Source organism: Hordeum vulgare, chromosome 7H (genome assembly GCF_904849725.1).
Source record: "Hordeum vulgare subsp. vulgare chromosome 7H, MorexV3_pseudomolecules_assembly, whole genome shotgun sequence".
Classification (NCBI taxonomy): Eukaryota; Viridiplantae; Streptophyta; class Magnoliopsida; order Poales; family Poaceae; genus Hordeum; species Hordeum vulgare.
Genome location: NC_058524.1, coordinates 630935317 through 630945130, shown reverse-complemented (window position 1 = coordinate 630945130; position 9814 = coordinate 630935317).

The window sequence follows — 9814 nt, the reverse complement described above, 5'->3', positions numbered from 1 at the left end:
TCTTAGTTCAGTCAGAACTGACTAAGGGCCTTGTCCCTTATGAAGGGTAGTCCTCGGGTAGGACCTACAGGGCAGGCCTATGACCCTACCCTAGCACTATAACCCCATCAGCTAGTTTGCTTGAATTATTATTGTTTCCATGTCAATAGCAAACTATTGTTTTGAATCTAATGGATCTGAACATTCACGTCACATAAGAGGAATTACAAAGGACACCTATGCTAGGTAGCATGAAAGCATCAAAAATTCATTCTTATCACTTCCCTATTCGAGGACGAGTAGGAGTTAAGCTTGGGGATGCTTGATACGTCTCAAACGTATCTATAATTTTTGATGGTTTCACGTTGTTATCTTGTCTTCTTTGGATGTTTTATGTACCTTTTATATCGTTTTTGGGACTAACTTATTAACTCAGTGCCAAGTGCTAGTTCCTGTTTTTCCGTGTTTTTGACTCTTTTCAGATCTGATTTTGGAACGGAGTCCAAATGGAAGAAAAACCCCGAAATGATTTTTTCCTGAATGGAAAAAGATCAGGGGGCCTTTGGGCCAAGCCAGGTGGGTAGTCTTGTGGCCTCCCTGGCCGCCCCCTGACCTAGATATTTGGCCTATAAATTCCCAAATATTCCGCAAAAAATGAGGGGAGCCTCGAAAATACTTTTCCGCCGCCACAAGCTTCAGTTTCCGCAAGATCTCATCTGAAGACCCTTTCCGGCGCCCTGCCAGAGGGGACTTTGGCATTGGAGGGCCTCTTCATCATCATCATCGCCCCTCCAATGACTCGTGAGTAGTTCACTTCAGACCTACGGGTACATAGTTAGTAGCTAGATGGCTTCTTCTCTCTCTTGGATCTTCAATACAAAGATCTCCATGATCTTCATGGAGATCTATCCGATGTAATCTTCTTTGGCGGTGTGTTTGTCAAGATCCGATGAATTGTGGATTTGTGATTAGATTATCTATGACATATATTTGAGTCTTTGCTGATTTCTTATATGCATGATTAGATATCCTTGTAAGTCTCTCCGAGTCTTGGGTTTTGTTTGGCAATCTAGATCTATGATTCTTGCAATGGGAGAAGTGCTTGGTTTTGGGTTCTACCATGTGGTGACCTTTCCCAGTGACAGTAGGAGCAGCAAGGCACACATCAAGTAGTTGCCACCAAGGGTAAAAAGATGGGGTTTTTATCATTGGTTTGAGATTATCCCTCTACATCACGTCATCTTGCTTAAGGCGTTACTCTGTTCTTATGGACTTAATACACTAGATGCATGTTGGATAGTGGTCGACGTGTGGAGTAATAGTAGTAGATGCAGACAGTATCGGTCTACTTGTTTTGGACGTGATGCCTATAGAAATAATCATTGTATAGATATCGTCATGACTTTGCGCAGTTCTATCAATTGCTCGACAGTAATTTGTTCACCCACCGTCTACTTGCTTTCATGAGAGAAGCCACTAGTAAACACTACGGCCCCCGGGAATATTCACATCCATCGTTTAGATCTCCGCTTTTACTTTGCTTTGTTACTTTGTTGCTTTCAGTTCTCACTTGGCAAACAATCTATAAGGGATTGACAACCCCTTCATAGTGTTGGGAGCAAGTTTTTATGTTTGTGCAGGATCTTGAGATACTCCTCCACTGGATTGATACCTTGGTTCTCAAACTGAGGGAAATACTTACCACCGCTACGCTTCCTCACCCTTTTCGCTTCGAGGGAACACCAACGCAAGGCTCGAAGGCCACGGGTGAAATCCTTTGCATACTTGCCTAGGAAGTCCCTTAAGGCGTAGCTGCAGCAGAAAGATCAAGCCAAGTATTCTCCCATCGACGTGCCTATTTCTGGCGCCGTTGGAAGGTCTTTTGTTGCAGTAGCAGACATCTATGCATATTGGGGCTTAGCCCAACCACAGGTGCCCGTGCCCGAGCCACCAGTCGAGTAGCAGAGGCCGGTTTATCAGTGGGAGCCAGAGGAGCTCACACAGCAGTGGCATCCTCAGTCCACTCCGCAGTACCCCGTAGCTGGTTATTTCCCTCGTTGGGAGTAGACCAACTTAGGCCAAAAGCCTAAGCTTGGGGGAGTACGTGTTTCTCACCGACTTTACATTCTTGCTCATGCTTTCACTTTGTTAGCCGGTGTTCACACGTTGCCACTGTATCATCCATGCTAGTTTATTTTCTTTTACTCGTTTTCTTTTCGTGTGTCTGTCTAGTTTGATAAAACCCAAAAATGTTTTCTTTTTCTTATCGTGCTTGTTGGGGGCTTTCCCGTGTAAATAGTTTTCTCTTTCTTTGGGTCCAGGTATAAGATATTGGTTACAATGTTTAGTGGCTATTGCATGCATACCTGTTTAGCTTTCAAAGAGCCATATTACTTTGTATTCTCCTTTGTGTTTTCCTGCATATTCCAGCTTTAGTCCAATGCACGAGCACTCTTATTATTATTCACATCGTTCGGTCGTGCAAGTGAAAGGCAATAATGACGATATATGATGAAGTGACTGAGCCCGGAAAAGCTGGTATGAACTCGATCTATTTTGTTTTTGTAAATATGACTAGCTCATCATGCCTGATTCAGCTTTGTTGTGAGACAAACATGTTTGCAATGAAAACTTAGAGATCATAGTTGCTGATGCCATGCTTACTTAGCTAGGAGCTTATAATGGTTTGTCTTGGATGCCCACATGAATGTTGAGATGACTGTGTGGTAGTATGATAGGATGGCATCCTGCTTTGAATGATTCAAGTGGCTTGACTTGGCGCATGTTCACGCATGTAATTGAAACAAAATCAACATAGCCTCTATGATGTTCATGTTCATGGTGATTTATGTCCTACTCATGCTTGCACTCAATGTTAGTTAATCTTAATGCATTTTGATGACTGTTGTCGCTCTCTAGTTGGTCGCTTCCCAGTCTTTTGCTAGCCTTCACTTGTACTAAGCGGGAATACTACTTGTGCATCCACTCCCATAAACCCAAAGTTGTTCCATATGAGTCCACTATACCTACCTATGTGCGGTATCTACCTGCCGTTCCAAGTAAATTTGCATGTGCCACTCTCTAATGCTTCAAGAAATAATTTGTTTTGCGTGCCCGAACTGCTCATGTGGTGGCAGGGGGCTATCAGTATCTTCCATGCTAGGCGTGTTATCTTCCATATGTGTTTATTCACTATCATTCACGAGAAGGGGGCCGGTAATTGGAATTCCCAGTTCCATGCTCAAATCGAAAAGTGATTGCAAACAAAACTCCCCCGGGATTGATGTTGGTATGGACGGTACCCGAGGATTCGGCTAGCCGTGGAGTGTGATTGATTGGTGGTGGGGGAGTCAAAACTTTACTTTTCTGTTTGGGAACCGCCTATAGCATGTGTAGCGTGGAAGATGCTGAGAACTTTTAGTCATTGCATTGACAATGAAAGCATGCCATCCAAAATTATTATCTCTGTTTTCAAAGCTTGAGCTCTGAAAATCAATGCTTCCCTCGACGAAGGGCCTATCTATTGATGTTCCTGTCGAGTCATCCTCCTCTTACAAAAGCACCAATTAGAGAGCACCTCTGTCATTTTTATGCTTTGCTTTTAAATGTGTTGAGTATGACTATGACTGGGTCTTCTTTGCCATGAATTACAATGTTTAGTCAGCCCTTGGTCTTTGAAGGTGCTCTGCATTTATGTTTTGCGGCCTCAGAAAGATCTAGCGAGATACCAACTGTTCGTATTTGATTGAAGTGTTGACATTTGAGGCTTATTATTATTTGCTCGCTAGCTGATTATGCCATTGATATGAGTTTACCGTGAGACCTATATGTCATTTTCTTATGTGGTTTGCTTGCGATCTTGCTTATATTCTGATTATCAGTTAGACATAGTTCCAACCACAAGATCTAATAGAGTTCGTCAAAGTTTTTCTTTTGTCTCTTTCAGTTTGTCAATTGAATTGCTTGAGGACAAGCAAGGCTTTAAGCTTGGGGGAGTTGATACGTCTCTATCGTATCTACTTTTCCGAACTCTTTTGGCCTTGTTTTGGACTCTAACTTGCATGATTTGAATGGAACTAACCCGGACTAACGCTGTTTTCAGCAGAATTGCCATGGTGTTGTTTTTGTGCAGAAATAAAAGTTCTCGGAATGTCCTGAAAATTTACGGAGAATTTTTCTGGAATAAAAGCAAAATACCTGCGCAAAGATCCACCACCTAGGCCGCCAGTGGTCCACAAGCCCCTAGGCTGCGGCCACCCCCTAGGTCGCACCGTGATGGCTTGTGGGGCCCACGTGGCACCACTGCCCCCAAACTCAGCTCTATATCTTCCGTCTCGCCCAGGAAAAAAATCAGGGAGAAGGTTTCATCGTGTTTTACGATACGGAGGCACCCCATCTCCTGTTCTTCATCTGGAGGGCAGATCCGGAGTCCGTTCGGGGCTCCGGAGAGGGGAAATAGTCGTCATCGTCATCATCAACCTTCGTCCATCGACAATTCCATGATGCTCTTCACCGTTCGTGAGTAATTTCATCGTAGGCTTGCTGGACGGTGATGAGTTGGATGAGATCTATCATGTAATCGAGTTAGTTTTGATGGGGATTGATCCCTAGTATCCACTATGTTCTACATTGATGTTGCTACTACTTGGCTATGCTTAATGCTTGTCACTAGGGCCCGAGTGCCATGATTTCAGATCTGAACCTATTATGTTGTCGCCAATATATGTGTGTTTTAGATCCTATCTTGCAAGTTGTAGTCACGTACTATGTGTTATGACCCGGCAACCCCGGAGTGACAATAGCCGGAACCACTCCCGGAGATGACCATAGTATGAGGAGTTCATGTATTCACCACGTGTTAATGCGTTGGTCCGATTCTTTATTAAAAGGAGAACCTTAATATCCCGTAGTTTCCATTAGGACCACGCTGCCACGGGAGGGATGGACAATAGATGTCATGCAAGTTCTTTTCCCTAAGCACGTATGACTACATACGGAATACATGCCTACATTAGATTGACGAACGGGAGCTAGTTACATATCTCTCCATGTTATAGTTGTTACATGATGAATCAAATCCGTCATACTCATCCATCACCGATCCACTGCCTATGAGTGTTTTACTACTGGTCCTTGCTACGTTACTTTGTCCAGGCTTGTCCCTCGCTACAAAAGGGATTGGGACACTTTGCTACTACCGTTGCTACTGCTGTTACTCTGCTGCTACTGCTGTTCCTTGCTACTTTGTTGTTACTTGTTGCAAGACTTTTTCGACACCGTTGCCGGGGAAAAATAGCTCCCCGTCCACGTGCAACTTACTAGTGCCATTGATACAACACTTAGGAATAGTCTGCCGTCAACAGATCTGTTTCTAACACCGTTGCTATCATACTACTTTGCTACTAATACTTTGCTTGCAGACACTAACCTTTCAGGTGTGGTTGAATCTGACAAACTCAGCTGCTAATACTTGAGAATATTCTTTCGCTTCCCCTTGTGGCGAATCAATAAATTTGGGTTGAATACTCTACCCTCGAAAACTGTTGCGATCCCCTACACTTGTGGGTTATCAGCGGCCTAGGTGACGCCCCTGGATGTGCGCTGGTTGTCACGTCCATGGACTATCAGGATCTCAAGCATGCTTTTTGTAGATGGTTAGCATCGCTGTCCCATAGATCTGATTTCCTCCTAGATCCATTGTTGAGTCTGACATCGGGCCATTCGACGATGCATAGAGGGACCAGCGTGGGATGATGTAGTTTCCTGCCGGCATTCTAACGGCTACGCGCGCTCTATGTTGCAGCTCCACACGGATCTAGCCATCCATTGGTTTGGAGTGGCATGACTGCTAGTGAAAACAACACTGATTTCGGCCATGCCGGATGATGGCAAAGTGTTTGGTATCATTTCTCGGTAAAAGGCTTCGACATCACCTCGCTTCGGCATCTCCTGGGAAACACTAGATATGGATCTTCTAGATGGGATGATGACTGGACGTTCGGTGTCGTTCTCCGTCCTAGGCACATTGTTTTGGAGCAAGTGCTGGCTGGAGTGGTCAAGAGGTGGAGCGGTGTTGCATATACCACATCGATGATGTCGGGTGTCGACGGTATGGCGTGGTGCATACTAGATGATAGACACATGCATGATGGTCTCGGGGGTGTGGCATCATGGTGGCGTCGATGATAGTTGGGTCCTGCAAGGTAAAGGCATTGATCGCTCTTGAAGATGGGACCATGGAAGATGTCGTCGTTGGATTCTAGTGTAGGCGTATGTGGTGCGTGTTGAGGGTCTGCTAGACCGGCCGGTGCTCTCGACTCGTTGTTGGGTGGCTTTGTGAGGCTACCAGATTAGCTGGTTTGTGTTATTGCGAGGTCAGGGCACACAATCAAACTTATAGGTGCCATGACAAACCGTCATGAAGGTGACTTTGGGTTGATCCATGTAATTCTTTTTTGAGAATCTATCAAATAATATAAGAACAATGGTTGGGGGGCATCCTTGTATGGAGAGGTTGGCAGTTTCAACTTCCTTTTCAAAATAAATACTCCCTCCTTTCATGCACAAGGCCTATTGTTTTTCTCACGGTACCCAAGGATGGTCCAGTAGAGAAATTTATTGCCCACTTTACCCGTCAAACACCGTTACGTCTTTGTAATGACACTTTGTATCGTCTCATTGTTATATATTATCATTTTTCAAAAAAACTGGAATATTTACTTTATGGCACATCTTCTGGTATATATGAAAAAATGCATGTGGAGTATGCTTTCTTGGGAAGAGACTTATAACATGAGTGAAGTGTTACGAGTTACCCCGTTGTGCCTTGCAGCTACAACCTGATATACCATTTGTTTTCTTTGCAGCTTCATCCTGCTGGGCGAGCACAACAGATTACTCACATATGAAAACAAAATATCTACTTGTGATGTAGATGTACCTCTGATGTTAATGGGTAAAAAAATTTGACGTAAAAAATCAGAATGTTGTCAATTAATCATGATCACTAGTAGAAAACGGGCCTTTGGCCTGGACCATTTAGTCCCGGCCTGCCTCTGGGCCGGGACTAAAGGCCCGGCCACGTCGCCCCAATTCTCAATGCCTCCCTCGAGGCTTTAGTCCCGGCCCGTAAGGAGCCTTTAGTCCCGGTTCGTGTCCCAAACCGGGACTAAAGGGCTACGCGGAGGGCAGTGGTGGTGGCAACCGTTCGTATCCCCCTTTAGTCCCGGTTGGTGGCTCAACCCGGGACTAAAGGACTAACACGTGGCCTGCCGTAGTGGTGGCGACTGTTGGTATACCTCTTTAGTCCCAGTTGGTGGCTCAACCCCGGACTAAAGGCCTAACACGTGGCCTGCCGTAGTGGTGGCAACCGTTTGGTATACCTCTTTAGTCCCGGTTGGTGGCTCAACCCGGGACTAAAGGCCCAAACGGTTTGCATCCCGCGTTGTTTCGGGCGATGAAAAGCACGAACCGAAGTGTACAGTCGCCATTTCTCTGTTCTTCTTCTCTCTCGGGTCAACCTCTCTGTTCTTCTCCTCTCTTCTTCCCTTCTCTTCTTCCACCATGCCAACTAGCTTTCATGAGGTGCTCGCACATGGCACGACCAAGCTCCGTGTCGTGTACACGAATCTGAGCAGGGAGGTGCCGTTTTTTCTTCAACAGTTGAAGGAACGATGGTTTGACCACGCAGCGGATCATGAGAAGTTCTTGGGGCTTGATCTGGAGTACACGGCCGATCAACGTGGTGTTGCCGTCATCCAACTATGCTTCGCACGCCATGTCTTGATCTTCCAATGGGCGAGGTATGTTTTGAGGCTTTCTTTGATCCAAGATAATGACATTGTAAGTTTATTTGTTTCAATCATAGTCGGTTCCCTTCAAATAGTTGTAGTGAAACAATTTTGATTAGTTGAAGGGGAGCACAATCTAATTGGAATAGTGTTCCATAATCTGAAAAAACGTATTAGAATCAACTAGTGTTTAATATGTTCCATTGGAATCATAGTTGGTTCCCTTCAAATAGTTGTAGTGAAACAATTTTGATTAGTTGAAGGGGAGCACAATCGAATTGGAATAGTGTTCCATAATCTGAAAATTCGTATTAGAATCAACTAGTGTTTAATATGTTCCATTGGAATCATAGTTGGTTCCCTTCAAATAGTTGTAGTGAAACAATTTTGATTAGTTGAAGGGGAACACAATCTGATTGGAATAGTGTTCCACAATCTGAAAAATCGTATTGGAATCAACTAGTGTTTAATATGTTCCATTGGAATCATAGTTGGTCCGCTTCAAATAGTTGTACTGAAATTTTTTTGATTAGTTGAAGGGAACACAATCTGATTGGAATAGTGTTCCACAATCTGAAAAATTTGATTGGTTCAATATGTTCCATTGAAATCATAGTTGTAGTGATACAATTTTATGCGGTGTTCTTTGATACAAGGTTATGAAAATTGAATATAGCTAGTGATTTCTCTAGGTTCCATTGGATAGCAATATGATATGTCATAGTCATGAAAATTGCATATAGCTAGTGATCTCTCTAGGTTCCATTGGATAGCTATAGTGATCTCTCTAGGTTCCATTGCATATGTTCTATTTGAATCCTAAAGATAAGTTTCTCTTTAGTTGTAGTGAAACATGTTTCCTTATTGCAGCAGTATGCAACATTTGTTCCATTTTAATTTGTTTCTGTTGCAGGAGTGACAAGCATTGTCCAGAACTCATGGAGTTCCTTCGCAGCGGCATCACTTTTGCTTCCGTTGACATAAGGAACGACAAGCTGAAGATGAGGCACAGCTTCGGTATTGAGATACCAGCTGGTTGCCTCATTGATCTCCAAACGATATTCAGGCTTCGACATGGCAGGACTTCGATGGCTCATATGGCACTTGCCTTGATCGACGAGTCAGATGGTGATATGAAGACCAGTTTCCCAAAGTCTCAGCACAAACTTTGGGAGAAGGGCCCACTTGATGATATCAACATTGAGTATGCAGCAAAAGATGCATACGTTTCATACGAGTTGTACCGCAAGATTCAAGTCATCCACTATGGCCAGCGTCACGTCGAGGAAGGTGGACATTCTGATTCAGATGATTCAGACGAGTAGTGTTCTGAACGTCGAACACTTGTATATATATCTATGGTAGCTATTATTATGTACTGTTTGTACTAGTATCATGTACTTCTTGGACCAATTTATATATGTCTAGTTTCTGTTTGTGCCATTATAGTTTCCAAATTTGAATGGTTTATCCCTTTCTAACTTCATTTGCTACTTTTGAATGGTTTAGCCCTTTCTAACTTCATTTGCTACTTTTGAATGGTTTAGCCCTTTCTAACTTCATGGTATCATGCATTTCGACCACATATATACACAAAAAGTCTTCAGTTCAAATAAGTTCAAAAAATGAAATCCCTTTTGTAACAGATCTGTTTTTGATTAAAACAGTCATTTAAAAATGAAAGACCATTAGTCGCACGTGGCGTGCAGCGGAACCACGTGGCGTGCCACAGAACCACTTTTGTTGTGGGGGTCGCTTCTCCTTCTTCGAAACGCTGCTACTTCGAGAGAGATTGTCCGTTTTGTACACGAACTGCATCCAGTTTTTGTCGTAGCCCTCTCTACTTTTTAACACATACTATGTGGGTGAAATGATGATAGCATACCAACTTTCAACATTTTTAGAGTTCAATTGTAGTGCTTTTCAATTACAGGGTCAACTAGCTCAAAAAAATAAGTAAATGCACGAATATACCAAATGAAGTCAGAAATTGTTGAAATTTTGTGTTGTGCCTTAGAATGGTGCATTTTGAACACACAAAAAGT